We start from the raw sequence: 18,249 nt of genomic DNA on the forward strand, positions 1-18,249 counted from the left end.
TTTGCAACGATAACGATAGCGATCCGTGACGTTGCAGCGTCCTGGATAGCGATATCGTTGTGTTTGACACGCAGCAGCGATCAGAATCCTGCTGTGATATCGCTGGTCGTTGCTGAAAGTCCAGAAATTTATTTAGTCGTCAGATCGGCGTGTATTGTTGTGTTTGACAGCAAAAGCAACGATGCCAGCGATGTTTTACAATGGTAACCAGGGTAAATATCGGGTTACTAAGTGCAGGGCCGTGCTTAGTAACCCGATATTTACCCTGGTTACCATTGTAAAAGTAAAAAAAAACCCAGTACATACTCACCCTCTGATGTCTGTCACGTCCCCCGGCGTCCGCGCTGCTGCTCAGAGCTTCCCGCACTGACTGAGTGCCGGCCGTAAAGTAAAAGCAGAGCACAGCAGTGACGTCACCGCTGCGCTCTGCTTTTACTTTACGGCCGGCACTCACAGTCAGTGCGGGAAGCTGACAGCGAGGGACTTGACACCGGAATGTGAGTATGTACTGTTTTTTTTTTTTTACATTTACGATGGTAACCAGGGTAAACATCGGGTTACTAAGTGCGGCCCTGCGCTTAGTAACCCGATGTTTACCCTGTAAATGTGATGTGTAGCCTGTGCTATATACTACGTGGTCTGTGCTATATGCTTTGTGGCTGTGTTATATGCTACGTGGGCTGTGTTATATGCTATGTAGGCTGTGTTATATGCTACTTGGCTGTGCTATATTTCTCTGCTGTATCTGTGCATCATGAATCGTGGTATGTGTTAAAGAGCGCCGACTTTGACTCTTTCGCCCAGGGTCCTCAAAAACCTGGAGCAGGCCCTGGCTTCACTGATTGTTCGCGTCCAGCTGGACGCGAACAATCAGCGACAGGCGCAGTCCGCTAATTGGTTGAGCCTGGCCGGCCGAATCCTGTGTATAAATTGAATTATTCTGAAAACATCATAAATAAACTATATACATATTCTAGAATACCCGATGCGTTAGAATCGGGCCACCATCTAGTGTTTAACATATTTAGAGAACTATCTTATACTAGACTATGGCCCGATTTTAATGCATCGGGTATTCTAGAATATGCATGTCCTCGTAGTATATGGACAATGATGATTCCAGAATTCGCGGCAGACTGTGCCCGTCGCTGATTGGTCGAGGCAACCTTTATGACATCATCGTCGCCATGGCAACCATTATGACATCTACGTCGATACTGTGCCCGTCGCTGATTGGTCGAGGCGAATTTGCGGCAGACTTTGCCCGTCGCTGATTGCTGATTGGTCGAGGCAACCTTTATGACATCATCGTCGCCATGCTGTGCCCGTCGCTGATTGTTCGAGGCCTGGCGGCCTCGACCAATCAGAGACGCGGGATTTCCAGGACAGACAGACAGACAGACAGACAGACAGAAAAACCCTTAGACAATTATATATATAGATACTTGAGCATAAGCTGATTTTTTCAGCAAATTTTTTTCATGCTGAAAACCCCCCTCGGCTTACACTCGAATGAGGGTCCCAGAATATGGAGGGGAGTGGCAGCGGCGAAGCAGCGAGTCACAGGAGGCAGGGCCCGGCTGCTGCTGCTTAAGTCTGTGCCCATTGCTAAAGAGAAATTAATATTCATTATGCTAGCAGTGAATATTCATTTCTCTTTAATAGCATGTACAGCAGTCGCAGCCACCAGCTTCTTGGAGTGGCTAGGCGATCACGTGTGCCCGCTACTTAAGGGAATGAATATTCACTGCCCTCCACACCAATAGGCGTGGGAGTGTAGGAAGGCAAGTAGGATGTTTTTTTTTACATTGTTCTGTTGGGGGCCATGCATACAAGGATAGGGATGAGGAGCCATGCATACCAGGATAGGGATGAGGAGCCATGAATATCAGGATATTGATGAGGGGCCATGCATACCACGATAGGGATGAAGAGCCATGCATACAAGGATACCGATGTGGGGACCATGCAGGCCAGGATGGGTATGAGGTGGCCTCTATTTGGGTATCATAAACAGTCTACAATTTGCAAAAATAGATGTATGCATTTCTGCAATTATGAAACATGATCTTCACTGAGTGTATGTCTTGCAGTATCTCAGTCTATGCTAGTGGAGTGTTCTTTTATGGCTCACTGTTATTATATCTTTAATTATGCTCAGGAGACTCAGTTTGGAGATTCTTTTGCAAATTTCATCAATTGTGACAAGAAGATTAGATGCATGCCTGTGGTGTGGTTCCAGGAGCTGGACTGTCAAGCTTTGTGGTACCAATGGGCTCTGATTGTGCCACATTGTCGGAAAGAGAAAGCATCCAAATTGATGGGTCTTGATGTTCTGAACAACTTGAGTGTATGTGACACCATGGTGGCAGCAAATCTAAAAGTATCTCAAAAGCACAAGACAATAAAAAAGAAGAAAGTTTGTGAGGTTCCCAGGATATAAAAAGGTGCTACGCCCATAATAATGTCTCATGAGTCACAATAGCTGCTACATTGAAAAAACTACTGATGCTGGAGATATCTATCATGAACAAAAAAAACAAGGTGGTGTCAGCACATGAAAAGGATGAAAAGGGAATGCCCAGGCATTGATAAAAAAAGGGGAAATGTAAGAGCTTTGAAACTGTTCCTGTCACCAAGCTTCTGTGTTCTTTCATGCACAGAGCTGACATACTGTATGTATACCAACAATGAGGCAAAAAGCAGGAGAAGCCCAAGATAAAATGTATGGCTTATTGAAAGCTAGCAAGTAGGGCTGAGTAACTCTTGCCAATTCATGTGTTACCCCTTGGGGACTAGTTAAGACCAATCGGAGACATGAAAAAACTCTAGCCTGTACAGCTGCATGTGCAAATTGATCCTCTGGTTTATGATACTTGAGAGCATATTGATCAGAAAGGATATTCTTTGCTGGAAGCAAGGAAAAGGAATAGCCAAAGAAGGTTGTTTGAATGTCTAAAAGAAAGCCAGAAAAGAGGACTGGAGAGAGGAAACCATTGGATTATACCACCATCTGACCATTCATACTGTAGTAAACGTTTGCCTTTTGCTTGACAGAATCATATACCATATTTTTCGGACTATAAGATGCATCTTATAGTCCAGATATACCTGCTGTGGCTTTGGATGGAAGGAGAAGAAGTGGCAAAGGAGGAGCAGCTTATCACAGGAGGCAGGAGCCGGCTGCCGCAACTAACACCTGTGACTGCTGCTGAAGAGAAATGAATATTCACAGCTCCTCATGCCCATGTGAGTGGGGAGCAGTGAGTATTCCGGCAGCTGTCCTCGGCTTGTAAGCAGCTCATGACCTCCCTGCCATACGCTGCTTGCAATCATAAATTGGCTGCCAACATCAGAACAGGATGCTGTGAGTGAGCGCAGGGAAGGTAAGCAGAATGGTTTATTTTTTTATATTTTTCTAATGGGGGCCATGCATTCCAGGAAGGTTTTGGGCGCCATGCATTCCAGGATGGGGATGAGAGGACCATGCATTCCAGAATGGGGATCCAGGGGAACATGAATACCAGACTGGGAATTGAGGGGACCATGCATACCAGGATAGGGATGAGGGGCAATGCATACCAGGATTGGGATGGGAGAGCCGCGCATACCAGGATAGGGATGAGAGGGCTATACATACCAGGATAAGGATGAGGGGGGCCATGCATAATGCATATCAGGATCATGATGAGGGGTCCATGCAAACCAGGATGGGAATGAAGGGACCATGTATACCAGGAGAGTGATGAGGGCACCATATATACCAGGATAGGGAATATTAGTACAGAATTGACCACATATTTTGCTTCAGTTTTTTTTGGTTTTCCTCCTCTATAATAATAATAATCTTTATTAAAACATAGGTGCGTCTTATTGTCATACATATCTTCATACAGGTAAACTTATCATTCATTCTCTGAACTGAAATACCCTGCATGTCTTTTGCTCCAGTCCCTGACAGCAAGCAGCCCGGATAGTAAACTTATCATTCATTCTATGAACTGAAATACCCTGCAGGTCTATTGCTCCAGTACCTGACAGCAAGCAGCCCGAATAGTATCTGTCATTCTATCTTCGGCATTGAATTCTGCATGTTTCTAGATTTGTTAGCCATCTTAGTAAGCAATTGTTTTTGTTTATAGATATTTAACTCACTTCTGCTTGTCCTCATGCAGAGTAATCACATAACTGTTTCAAAGCGGTTTATGATCCATGTAGACCTGGACATTTGTTTATCAGTTTACTACATTTATTGTGTCCTGCTGTCTCAACTGAGTTAGATTGATTGGTAACGAGAGGAAAAAAAAAGTGAGATCTAAGAGCTAGCCTTCTATAAATGTAGACATACTTTGGGGACTCATTCGGGCAGGGGTGCATCCGTGCACTATTATTCGTGTACATTTATTTAAAGTACTTTTTCTAAGTACTAGCAGTTATAACATGGCAGTTAGACAGGGCAGGAGACAGGTAAGACAATCTAAATCTATTCCCTATTCATTTGGTACAGAACAAATACTCACCATATGTATTTGTATAATCTATATCCTGGCTGCTGCATTCACTCACATTCACCGCCCTTGCATAACTCTTTACACTCCATCCATATCGGCCCCTCTGTCCTTGCCTCTCCTATGTATAGCACTCACGCTCTGTTCACACTGCTTAACAGCGCAGATCCATTCAGTCCCACCATCCAACACAAGAGACGCTCTCACAAATCACTTAACCATCTGCTCACTCTTTTTGTATCCTCCTCCTAGTCGCTGGAGACATCTTTCCCAACCCCGGCCCCCTATATTATAGCCAGTCAAACCTCACAACTGCTACACTCAGAAACCCCTCTAACCTTATTAATATCCCATACATGCCTTCTGCCTCCTTCAATTGTGCCCTTTGGAATTCTTGCTCTGAGTGAAATAAACTCTCCTTCATCCATGACTTCTTCCTTTCTAATTCTCTTAATCTCCTGGCTCTTACTGAAACCTGGATCCAGCAGTCAGACACCACCGCTGCTGCTGCTCTTTCATATGGTGGGCTACACTTTTCTCATACCCCAAGATCGGGCAACAGAGCAGGTGGAGGCATTGGTCTGCTCCTTTCACCCAAATGTACCTTCCAAGTTATCCCCCAAGTACCCTCACTTGTCTTCCATTCCTTTGAGGTCCATGCTGTCAGACTCTACATCCCCTTCTCCATGCGAGTGGCGGTGGTGTATTGTCCTCCCGGCCCCTCTCATCAGTTCCAGGATCACTTTGCCACCTGGCTTCCACACTTTCTCTCCTGTGACACCCCCACCCTCATCATGGGTGATTTTAACATCCCCATTGCTTCTCCCCTCTCCCCATATGCTTTTCACCTTTTATCTCTAACCTCCTCTTTCGACCTCTCGCAGCATACTAACTCTCCCACGCATGAAGATGGAAACTCCCTTGACTTGGTCTTCTCCCGGCTTTGCTCAGTGGATGATTTCACAAACTCCCCTGTCCCACTCTCTGACCACAGCCTTCTTTCATTCTCTATCAAGAACTGCCATCCTGCTCAGGTCACCCCCACTTTCCACACTTATAGAAACATACAGGCCATTAACACCCAGAAACTTATGAAGAACTTGCAGTAATCATTGGCCCCTATCTCCTCCATCTCATGTCCTGATTCTGCACTGAAGCATTACAATGAAACCCTGCAAAGTGCCCTGGATGAAGCTCACCACTAGGGTTGAGCGAAACAGGTCGATCATTTTCAAAAGTTGCCGACTTTTGGCTAAGTCGGCGTCTCATGAAACCCGATCCGACCCCTGTGCTTGTCGGCCATGCGGTACGCGACTTTTGCGCCAAAGTCGCGTTTCAATGACGCGAAAAGCGCCATTTCTCAGCCAATGAAGGTGAACGCAGAGTGTGGGCAGCGTGATGACATAGATCCTGATCCCCACCATCTTAGAGAAGGGCATTGCAGTGATTGGCTTGCTGTCTGCGGCGTCACAGGGGCTATAAAGGGGCGTTCCCGCCGACCGCCATCTTACTGCTGCTGATCTGAGCTTAGGGACAGGTTGCTGCCGCTTCGTCAGAAGCAGGGAGAGCGTTAGGCAGGGTCCACTAACCACCAAACCGCTTGTGCTGCAGCGATTTCCACTGTCCAACACCACCTTCGGTGTGCAGGGACTGTGGAAGCTATTTTTTTTTTTTTTCCCCTCAGCGCTGTAGCTCATTGGGCTGCCCCCTAGAAGGCTCCGTGATAGCTGTATTGCTGTGTGTACGCCACTGTGGAAACCAACTGCTTTTTTCAAAGCACATATCCTCTTGTTCCTTCCTTTCTGCACAGCTATCTTTTTTGTTTGTCCACACTTTTTATTTAATTTGTGCATCAGTCCACTCCTATTGCTGCCTGCCATACCTGGCTTAGATTACTGCAGGGAGATAGTAATTGTAGGACAGTCCCTGTTTTTTTTTTGTTTTTTTTGTGGGAGATTAAGATTGGCATTTCTGCTACAGTGCCATCCCTGTGTGTGCCATCTCTCACTGAGTGGGCCATAGAAAGCCTATTTATTTTTTCCGTGATTTGTGTTCTAAATTCTACCTCAACACAAAAACACTACATCAATCAGTGGGAGAAAAATATTGGCCTCAGTCAGGGCTTGTGTGCCACTGCTGTGTGTGCTATCTCTCATTCAGTGGGCTATAGAAAGCCTATTTATTTATTTATTTTTTTTAATATTATTTGGTTTCTAAAGTCTCCCTGAAAAAAAAAAAATACCTAAAAAAACAGTGGGAGAGTAATATTGCCCTTTCAGCTTGTGTGCCAGTCTTGACTCCTGGGTGTGCCACCTCTCTCTCTAATTGTGGGCCATACAAAGCCTTTTTTTTTTTTTTTTTTAAATATTATTGGGTTTCTAAAGTCTCCCTTAAAAAAACAAAAAATACATAAAAAAACAGTGGGAGAGTAATATTGCCCTTTCAGCTTGTGTGCCAGTCTTGACTCCTGGGTGTGCCACCTCTCTCTCTAATTGTGGGCCATACAAAGCCTTTTTTTTTTTTTTTTTAAATATTATTGGGTTTCTAAAGTCTCCCTTAAAAAACAAAAAATACATAAAAAAACAGTGGTAGAGTAATATTGCCCTTTCAGCTTGTGTGCCAGTCTTGACTCCTGGGTGTGCCACCTCTCTCTCATTCAGTGGGCCATAGAAAGCATTTTTTTTTTTTCCTTGATTTGTGTTCTAAAATCTACCTCAACACAAAAACACTACATCAATCAGTGGGAGAAAAATATTGGCCTCAGTCAGGGCTTGTGTGCCACTGCTGTGTGTGCTATCTCTCATTCAGTGGGCTATAGAAAGCCTATTTATTTACTTTTTTTCTTATTATTTGGTTTCTAAAGTCTCCCTGAAAAAAAATAAAAATAAATAAAAAAACAGTGGGAGAGTAATATTGCCCTTTCAGCTTGTGTGCCAGTCTTGACTCCTGGGTGTGCCACCTCTCTCTCTCATTCAGTGGGCCATAGAAAGGCTATTTTTTTTTTTGGTTTTTTTAATATTATTTGGTTTCTAAAGTCTCCCTGAAAAAAAAAAAAAAAACATAAAAAAACAGTGGGAGAGTAATATTGCCCTTTCAGCTTGTGTGCCAGTCTTGACTCCTGGGTGTGCCACCCCTCTCTCTCATTCAGTGGGCCATAGAAAGGCTATTTTTTTTTTTTGTTTTTTTAATATTATTTGGTTTCTAAAGTCTCCCTGAAATAAAAAAAAACCTTAAAAAAACAGTGGGAGAGTAATATTGCCCTTTCAGCTTGTGCGCCAGTCTTGACTCCTGGGTGTGCCACCTCTCTCTCTCTAATTGTGGGCCATAGAAAGCCTTTTTTTTTTTTTTTTTTTTAATATTGTTTGGTTTCTAAAGTCTCCCTGAGGAAAAAAAAAAATAAATTAGGTGGGAGATTAATATTGACATTAGTGCTTGAGTGACAGTCCTGCGTGTGTGTCATCTCTGTGATTTTGTGCCACAGAAAACAGAGTGTGTAACATTGTGCCTGATTTTCCTTGTGGTCTCACCAACCTGTTAAGGGATATTGAAATCATACTGAAGTTATAGCTCACCGTGTAAGTTGTTTGACAGCAACAAATAAAGTTACTTTGGTTAAGATTTTAAAACAATGAGGAAGTCTGGTGCAAGAGGTCGTCGTGGGCGTTCATTGTCAGCTGGTAATGATGGTAGTGGTAGTGGAGCATCAGGTGGTCGTGGGGATAAAAATATTCCACCTAAGTCTGGAGCTGTGGAGCCAGTTTCGTCGTCAGGCTACACAAGGCCTCGAACGCTCTCTTTTCTGGGAGTAGGAAAACCGCTTTTAAAGGCGGAGCAGCAACAGCAAGTTTTGGCTTACATTGCAGACTCAGCCTCTAGCTCTTTTGCCTCCTCTTCCGAAACTGGTAAATGTAAAAGCAGCGCGTCGCTTGTGGATGTTCACGGTCAGGGACAAGTCGCTTCCTTGTCCTCCTCAGCAAAAACTACAACAAGAGAGAAGGATGCAGCAGGCGACACAACGGGTCACTCCATGGAGCTCTTTACACATACCGTCCCTGGCTTAGAAAGTGAAACATTTAACAGGCCATGCCCATTACAAGTAGATTCTGACATGGAGTGCACTGATGCACAGCCACAGCCAGAGTACTATGCTGCTCCTTTGACTCAGGCCACCACATTGCCCTCTCAGGGTACAGATCCACAATCAGACCCTGATGAGACTATGTTGCCCCGCCACGAACGCTATACCACCGACCGACACAGTGACACAGACGAAGTTGCACACGAGCTCGAAGAGGAGGTAATAGATGACCCAGTTATTGACCCCGATTGGCAGCCATTGGGGGAACAGGGTGCAGGCGGCAGTAGTTCAGAAGCGGAGGTGGAGGAGGGGCCGCAGCAGGCATCAACATCGCAACAGGTTCCATCTGCCGGGCCCGTATCTGGCCCAAAACGCGTGTCAAAGCCAAAACCTGTTGGAGCACAGCGTTGCCATCCGGTTAAAGCTCAGTCTGCAATCCCTGAAAAGGGATCCGAGTCTAGGAAGAGTGCAGTCTGGCATTTTTTTAAACAACATCCAACTGATCAGCGCAAAGTCATCTATCAAAAATGTTCAACTAGCTTAAGCAGAGGTCAGAATCTGAAAAGTCTAAATACTAGTTGCATGCATAGACACTTAACCACCATGCATTTTCAAGCCTGGACTAACTACCAAACGTCCCTCAAGGTTGTAGCACCCTCGGCCAATGAAGCTAGTCAGCAACGCAACATCCCTTCCGTCACTGTAAGGCCACCATTTTCCGCACCACCGGCAGTATCTGTGCAGGTTTCTTTGCCAGCCAAAAGCAGTCAGGGTCAGGGAACCACCAGTTTTGTAGGAGGAAATATTGCATCTAGGGCACCGGCGGAAACAATACCGTCTCCAACCGTCTCTCAGTCTGCCATGTACACCGGCACACCCGAAAGTTCCACGATCTCCAGCTCTCCAGTCCAGCTCACCCTACATGAGACTCTGGTTAGAAAAAGGAAGTACTTATCCTCGCATCCGCGTACACAGTGTTTTAACGCCCACATAGCTAGACTAATCTCGTTAGAGATGATGCCCTACCGGTTAGTTGAAAGCGAAGCTTTCAAAGCCCTGATGGAGTACGCTGAACCACGATACGAGCTACCCAGTCGACACTTTTTTTCCAGAAAAGCCATCCCAGCCCTGCACCAGCATGTTAAACAGCGCATCGTCCATGCACTCAGGCAATCTGTGAGTACAAAGGTGCACCTGACTACAGATGCATGGACCAGTAGGCATGGCCAGGGACGTTATGTGTCCATCACGGCACACTGGGTGAATGTGGTGGATGCAGGGTCCACAGGCGACATCAATTTAGGGACAGTTGTGCCTAGCCCACGGTCTAGGAAACAGTTGGCTGTAGGCGTTCGCACCCCCTCCTCCTCCTCCTCCTCGTCCTCCTGCAGAAGCTACAGCTCTTCCACAGAACGCAGTCTGCCAACCACTCCATCGGCAGATGACACTGTTGCACACCAGTTGTCCCATTATGGGCCAGCTACTGCCAAGCGTCAGCAGGCTGTATTGGCTATGAAGTGCTTGGGCGACAACAGACACACCGCGGAAGTTCTGTCCGAGTTCTTGCAACAAGAAACGCAGTCGTGGCTGGGCACAGTAGATCTTGAGGCAGGCAAGGTAGTGAGTGATAACGGAAGGAATTTCATGGCTGCCATCTCCCTTTCCCAACTGAAACACATTCCTTGCCTGGCTCACACCTTAAACCTGGTGGTGCAGTGCTTATTGAAAACTTATCCTGGGTTCTCCGACCTGCTCCTCAAAGTGCGTGCACTTTGCTCACATATCCGACGTTCGCCTGTACACGCCAGCCGTATGCAGACCTATCAGCGGTCTTTGAACCTTCCCCAGCATCGCCTAATCATAGACGTTGCAACAAGGTGGAACTCAACACTGCACATGCTTCAGAGACTGTGCGAACAGAGGCGTGCTGTTATTTATTTGTGGGAGGATACACGGGCAGGCAGTAGGATGGCAGACATGGAGTTGTCAGGTGTGCAGTGGTCTAAGATACAAGACATGTGTCAAGTCCTTCAGTGTTTTGAGGAATGCACACAGCTGGTTAGTGCAGACAACGCCGTAATAAGCATGAGCATCCCCCTAATGCGTCTGCTGATGCAAAGTTTGACGCACATAAAGGAGCAGGCGTCTGCACCAGAGGAAGAGGAAAGCCTTGATGACAGTCAGCCATTGTCTGGTCAGGGCAGTGTACAGGACAAGGTATCGGGCGAAGAGGAGGTGGAGGACGAGGAGGATGATGGGGATGAGTATATTTTTAATGCCGAACCTTTCCCGGGGGCACAGGAAATTGGTTGCGTGTCACGGCCGGGTTCTGGTTTTTTGAGGGACACAAGTGACGTAGATTTGCCTGCAACTGCCCCTCAACCAATCACAACCGGAGATTTGACAACTGGAACTTTGGCCCACATGGCGGATTATGCCTTACGTATCCTAAAAAGGGACACACGCATTACGAAAATGATGAACGATGACGATTACTGGTTGGCCTGCCTCCTTGATCCACGCTATAAAGGCAAATTGCAAAATATTATGCCACATGAGAACTTGGAACTAATATTAGCAACCAAACAATCAACTCTTGTTGACCGTTTGCTTCAGGCATTCCCAGCACACAGCGCACGTGATCGTTCTCACACGAGCTCCAGGGGGCAGCAGACTAGGAGTGTTAGGGGTGCACACATCAGAAGTGGCGTTGGACAGAGGGGTTTTCTGACCAGGTTGTGGAGTGATTTTGCTATGACCGCAGACAGGACAGGTACTGCTGCATCAATTGAAAGTGACAGGAGACAACATTTGTCCAGTATGGTTACTAACTATTTTTCATCCCTTATCGATGTTCTCCCTCAACCGTCATTCCCATTTGATTACTGGGCCTCCAAATTAGACACCTGGCCAGAATTGGCAGAATATGCATTGCAGGAGCTTGCTTGCCCGGCAGCAAGTGTCCTATCAGAAAGAGTATTCAGTGCTGCAGGTTCAATATTAACCGAAAAAAGGACTCGTCTGGCTACCCAAAATGTTGACGATCTAACATTCATTAAAATGAACCACAACTGGATTTCGAAATCTTTTGCCCCACCTTGCCCGGCCGACACCTAGCTTTCCTATGAAAAGCTCTTGCCTGTGAATCACTTTTCTAATGTCTAATTTGCTGCAGCTGATTGTACAGCATACGACATGTTTACACCTCCCTAAATGGCAAAACTCCCCACACGGGGCCGTGGTATCGCGACTTGGCGCAAGCACCCGTGAGACTGCTGTTTGTCTGAAGAGGTGGGTGTGCTCGCTTTTGGTTGACGGCATTGCTACTGGGTCCCTCATAGTACAATGTAGTGTCTCTGGCGGTGGCGGTGCGCACCCAATGTCAGACACACCGTTGTAACATGAGGGGCCCTGGGGCGGTCCCGCCGGCCTCAAGAGAGTTCCCCCCTACCCCAGCTCAAAATGTGCTCTACCACGTGCAAAATTATGTCGCACAGCTCCACCAATCTTTAGTCTATTCGCTGACATCATTCAATGTCTGGCACTGACAATACAAATTTGTAGACATCTATGATGCAACTTAAAGTAGTCTGTGTCTGTGTCCTATATTGGCACCATTAAATAGTTACTGCCAAATTACTATGTCAGAAACTCAGTAGATGAGCCCACCCCTGTACCTAAGTATGCCACCTTTTTTTTTGTTTTGGTTGTTTTGCGAGACATTAACATCTATTTATATTTTGGGAGTACTGGGACAGACACTCCTTGCACTACTCCTCCACTCACCACCAAGCTGCCTGTGTATCCATGTAACCGCTGTAAAGCTGCCATGAGCCTATTGTTTGTTATTTTAGGCCTTTGATAGCCTGTCTGCGGTCCCTACTTTAAATACTCCTCCACTCATCACCAGCTGCCTGCCCGTGTATCCATGTAACCGCTGTAAAACTGCCATAAGCCTATTGTTTGTTATTTTAGGCCTTTGATAGCCTGTCTGCGGTCCCTACTTTAAATACTCCTCCACTCACCACCAAGCTGCCTGTGTATCCATGTAACCGCTGTAAAGCTGCCATGAGCCTATTGTTTGTTATTTTAGGCCTTTGATAGCCTGTCTGCGGTCCCTACTTTAAATACTCCTCCACTCACCACCAAGCTGCCTGCCCGTGTATCCATGTAACCGCTGTAAAACTGCCATGAGCCTATTGTTTGTTATTTTAGGCCTTTGATAGCCTGTCTGCGGTCCCTACTTTAAATACTCCTCCACTCATCACCAGCTGCCTGCCCGTGTATCCATGTAACCGCTGTAAAACTGCCATAAGCCTATTGTTTGTTATTTTAGGCCTTTGATAGCCTGTCTGCGGTCCCTACTTTAAATACTCCTCCACTCACCACCAAGCTGCCTGTGTATCCATGTAACCGCTGTAAAGCTGCCATGAGCCTATTGTTTGTTATTTTAGGCCTTTGATAGCCTGTCTGCGGTCCCTACTTTAAATACTCCTCCACTCACCACCAAGCTGCCTGCCCGTGTATCCATGTAACCGCTGTAAAACTGCCATGAGCCTATTGTTTGTTATTTTAGGCCTTTGATAGCCTGTCTGCGGTCCCTACTTTAAATACTCCTCCACTCATCACCAGCTGCCTGCCCGTGTATCCATGTAACCGCTGTAAAACTGCCATAAGCCTATTGTTTGTTATTTTAGGCCTTTGATAGCCTGTCTGCGGTCCCTACTTTAAATACTCCTCCACTCACCACCAAGCTGCCTGTGTATCCATGTAACCGCTGTAAAGCTGCCATGAGCCTATTGTTTGTTATTTTAGTCCTTTGATAGCCTGTCTGCGGTCCCTACTTTAAATACTCCTCGACTCATCACCAGCTGCCTGCCCGTGTATCCATGTAACCGCTGTAAAACTGCCATAAGCCTATTGTTTGTTATTTTAGGCCTTTGATAGCCTGTCTGCGGTCCCTACTTTAAATACTCCTCCACTCACCACCAAGCTGCCTGTGTATCCATGTAACCGCTGTAAAGCTGCCATGAGCCTATTGTTTGTTATTTTAGGCCTTTGATAGCCTGTCTGCGGTCCCTACTTTAAATACTCCTCCACTCACCACCAAGCTGCCTGCCCGTGTATCCATGTAACCGCTGTAAAACTGCCATGAGCCTATTGTTTGTTATTTTAGGCCTTTGATAGCCTGTCTGCGGTCCCTACTTTAAATACTCCTCCACTGACCACCAAGCTGCCTGCCCGTGTATCCATGTAACCGCTGTAAAACTGCCATAAGCCTATTGTTTGTTATTTTAGGCCTTTGATAGCCTGTCTGCGGTCCCTACTTTAAATACTCCTCCACTGACCACCAAGCTGCCTGCCCGTGTATCCATGTAACCGCTGTAAAACTGCCATGAGCCTATTGTTTGTTATTTTAGGCCTTCGAAGCCTGTCTGCGGTCCCTCCTTCCACTAGTCCTCCACTGACCAGACCACTGCTGCCCGTGTACCCCTGGAACCAATTATAAAGTGCCTACAGCCAGCCCATTTTTTTATGTTAGGCCTTCGAAGCCTGTCTGCGGTCCCTCCTTCCACTAGTCCTCCACTGACCAGACCACTGCTGCCCGTGTACCCCTGGAACCAATTATAAAGTGCCTACAGCCAGCCCATTTTTTAATGTTAGGCCTTTGAAGCCTGTCTGCGGTCCCTCCTTCCACTAGTCCTCCACTGGCCAGACCACTGCTGCCCGTGTACCCCTGGAACCAATTATAAAGTGCCTACAGCCAGCCCATTTTTTTATGTTAGGCCTTTGAAGCCTGTCTGCGGTCCCTCCTTCCACTAGTCCTCCACTGACCAGACCACTGCTGCCCGTGTACCCCTGGAACCAATTATAAAGTGCCTACAGCCAGCCCATTTTTTTATGTTAGGCCTTTGAAGCCTGTCTGCGGTCCCTCCTTCCACTAGTCCTCTACTTGCCAGACCACTGCTGCCCGTGTACCCCTGGAACCAATTATAAAGTGCCTACAGCCAGCCCATTTTTTTATGTTAGGCCTTTGAAGCCTGTCTGCGGTCCCTCCTTCCACTAGTCCTCCACTGACCAGACTACTGCTGCCCGTGTACCCCTGGAACCAATTATAAAGTGCCTGCAGCCAGCCCATTTTTTTATGTTAGGCCTTTGAAGCCTGTCTGCGGTCCCTCCTTCCACTAGTCCTCCACTGACCAGACCACTGCTGCCCGTGTACCCCTGGAACCAATTATAAAGTGCCTACAGCCAGCCCATTTTTTTATGTTAGGCCTTTGAAGCCTGTCTGCGGTCCCTACTTTAAATACTCCTCCACTCACCACCAAGCTGCCTGCCCGTCTATCCATGTAACCGCTGTAAAACTGCCATGAGCCTATTGTTTGTTATGTTAGGCCTTTGATAGCCTGTCTGCGGTCCTTACTTTAAATACTCCTCCACTCACCACCTAGCTGCCTGTGTATCCATGTAACCGCTGTAAAACTGCAATGAGCCTATTGTTTGTTATTTTAGGCCTTTGATAGCCTGTCTGCGGCCCCTACTTGCAATACTCCTCCACTGACCACAATGCTGCCTGGAGTGCCTGCCTGTGTATCCATGTAACCGATGTAAAACTGCCATGACTGCCTACTGTTTGTTATTTTAGGCCTTTGATAGCCTGTCTGCGGCCCCTACTTGCAATACTCCTCCACTGACCACAATGCTGCCTGCCTGTGTATCCATGTAACCGATGTAAAACTGCCATGACTGCCTACTGTTTGTTATTTTAGGCCTTTGATAGCCTGTCTGCGGCCCCTACTTGCAATACTCCTCCACTGACCACAATGCTGCCTGGAGTGCCTGCCTGTGTATCCATGTAACTGATGTAAAACTGCCATGAGTGCCTACTGTTTGGTATTTTAGGCCTTTGATAGCCTGTCTGCAGCCCCTACTTGCAATACTCCTCCACTGACCACACCAATGCTGCCCGTGTACCCCTGGAACCTATTTAAAAGTTCATAGAGCCTAGTTATATATTTTATTTACTATTAATAAGGCCATGATGGACTACGCTGTACCACGCTACAAGCTAACCAGTCGACACTTCTTTTGCGAGAAAAGCCATCCCAACCCTCCACCAGCATGTAGAAGACCGCATTGTCCATGCACTCTGGCAATCTGTGAGTACAAAGGTGCACCTGACAACAGACGCATGGACCTGTAAGCATGGCCACGGAAGATTACGTGTCCATTACGGCGCAATGGGTTAATGTGTTGGATGCATGGTCCACAAGGGACAGCCTACTAAGTCTGTCTGCAGTCCCTAATTCAAATTGTCCTCCACTGTCTAAATCGGAGCTTCCACCTTCTGGCTTTCGGCCTATAGTATCAGAAATTAAACTGCATTTGGCCTTCAACTTTGGTTAGGGCCTACTAACGGCTTCTGCCCCTCCCTGGTGTTGCCCTCAACTAAATAAAGCTGAGCTTCAACCTTCTGCTCCAAATTACCATTTTAAAAAATGCAATAGGCTTTTCCGGCCTACTAAAGGTGTCTGTCTGTGTGCCCCTGCCTGGTGTTGTCCTCAACTGAATAAAGCTGAGCTTCAACCTTCTGCTCCAAATTACCATTTTAAAAAATGCAATAGGCTTTTCCGGCCTACTAAAGGTGTCTGTCTGTGTGCCCCTGCCTGGTGTTGTCCTCAACTGAATAAAGCTGAGCTTCAACCTTCCGGCTCTCATTAAGTGGTTTTTAAAAAACAAAATGGTGGTTAGGGCCTACTAACGGCTTCTGCCCCTCCCTGGTGTTGCCCTCAACTGAATAAAGCTGAGCTTCAACCTTCCGGCTCTCATTAAGTGGTTTTTAAAAAACAAAATGGTGGTTAGGGCCTACTAACGGCTTCTGCCCCTCCCTGGTGTTGCCCTCAACTGAATAAAGCTGAGCTTCAACCTTCTGCTCCAAATTACCATTTTAAAAAATGCAATAGGCTTTTCCGGCCTACTAAAGGTGTCTGCCCCTCCCTGGTGTTGTCCTCAACTGAACAAAGCTGAGCTTCCACATTCTGGCTTTCGCCCTATACTATCAGATATTAAACTGCATTTGGCCTACTAGTGTGGTTAGGCCCTTGAAACAGTGTCTGCTGCTCTTGGGTTTGCTACTCCACTGAACAAAGCAATGCCGCCTGTTTAGTCCTGTTACCAATTTTGAACTGCATTTAGCCTACTTTATTCTTTGGCCCTATATCTGTTTCCTCCTCATCCTGCCCATTGCCCAGCCACTGCTAAATGAGTCTGCTGGTACATTGACCTAGACCACTACATTCCCCTTGTACTCTACACAGCCAGAATCTGACCCTGCTGAAAGTAAGGTTCCCCTTCCCGCATGTTATACCACCTTACACAGGGACAAAGAGGAAGGTGCAGATGAAAGTGCAGGTTCCTTCATCAGGTGGGGGGGCATACTCGTTGGCGACGTCACTGGCACAGGGCCCCTCAGAGTACGCAAAAGTGTCGCTGCTGGTGGGAGGCGCCCCCGCCATGCAAACACACCGCCGTACTTTGAGGGGCCCTGTGCCAGTGCCAATGCGAACGAGTGGGCCCCCCCCTGCTTGCTCAGGATCACAGCACTTGCAACGTTTAAATACTTACCTTTCCCTGCAACACCGCCGTGACGTAGTCCGCATTTCCTGGGCCCACGAAAAACTTGAGCCAGCCCTACTCCCCCCACAACTTTCCCCCAATTCCCTATGCCCAACTATTATTATACAGTTAATTAAGATTGGCAAGCTTCAGAAACAAGAATGGATGTTTTTGGCATTAAAATGGGCACTGTAGGTGTTTTCCTGGCCTCCACTCACTGCCGACTATGCTTCCCCATTGACTTGCATTGGGTTTCGTGTTTCGGTCGATCCCCGACTTTTAGCGATAATCGGCCGACTGCACTCGACTCGACTCTGGACAAAATCGGGTTTCCCAAAACCCTACTCGATCTTAAAAAAATGAAAGTCGCTCAACCCTACTCACCACTTTCAACACCCTCACCACCTCGCTGTCCAATAACCCTAAACATCTCTTTGACACTTTCCAGTCCCTACTCAACCCAAGAGTGCAGGCCCCAACCATGGATCTCCACGTTGACGATCTGGCCAATTACTTCAAAGAAAAAATTGACCATATTTGACAGGAAATTATCTCCCAATCCCTTCATACCATGCACTGTCGTCCCTCACCCACTGCATCTATTTCACTCTCTGACTTTGAACCAGTTACAGAAGAAGAAGTAATCAGGCTCCTTGCATCTTCTCGCCCAACCACTTGCACCAGTGACCCCATTCCGTCACATCTCCTCCAGTCCCTTTCCCCGGCTGTCACCTCTTACCTAACCAAAATATTCAACCTTTCTCTCACTTCTGGTATTTTTCCCTCCTCATTTAAGCATGCCATCATCCATCCATTACTTAAAAAACCATCCCTCGATCAAAACTGTGCCGCTAATTATAGACCTGTCTCTAATCTTCCCTTCATCTCTAAACTCCTCGAACGCCTGGTCCACTCCCGTCTTACCCGCTATCTCTCAGATAACTCTCTTCTTGACCCTCTTCAATCTGGTTTCCGCTCTTTGCACTCTATTGAAACTGCCCTCACTAAAGTCTCTAATGACCTACTAATAGCTAAATCTAATGGTCA

This window comes from Ranitomeya variabilis, chromosome 2, assembly GCF_051348905.1.
Source record: "Ranitomeya variabilis isolate aRanVar5 chromosome 2, aRanVar5.hap1, whole genome shotgun sequence".
Taxonomy (NCBI): domain Eukaryota; kingdom Metazoa; phylum Chordata; class Amphibia; order Anura; family Dendrobatidae; genus Ranitomeya; species Ranitomeya variabilis.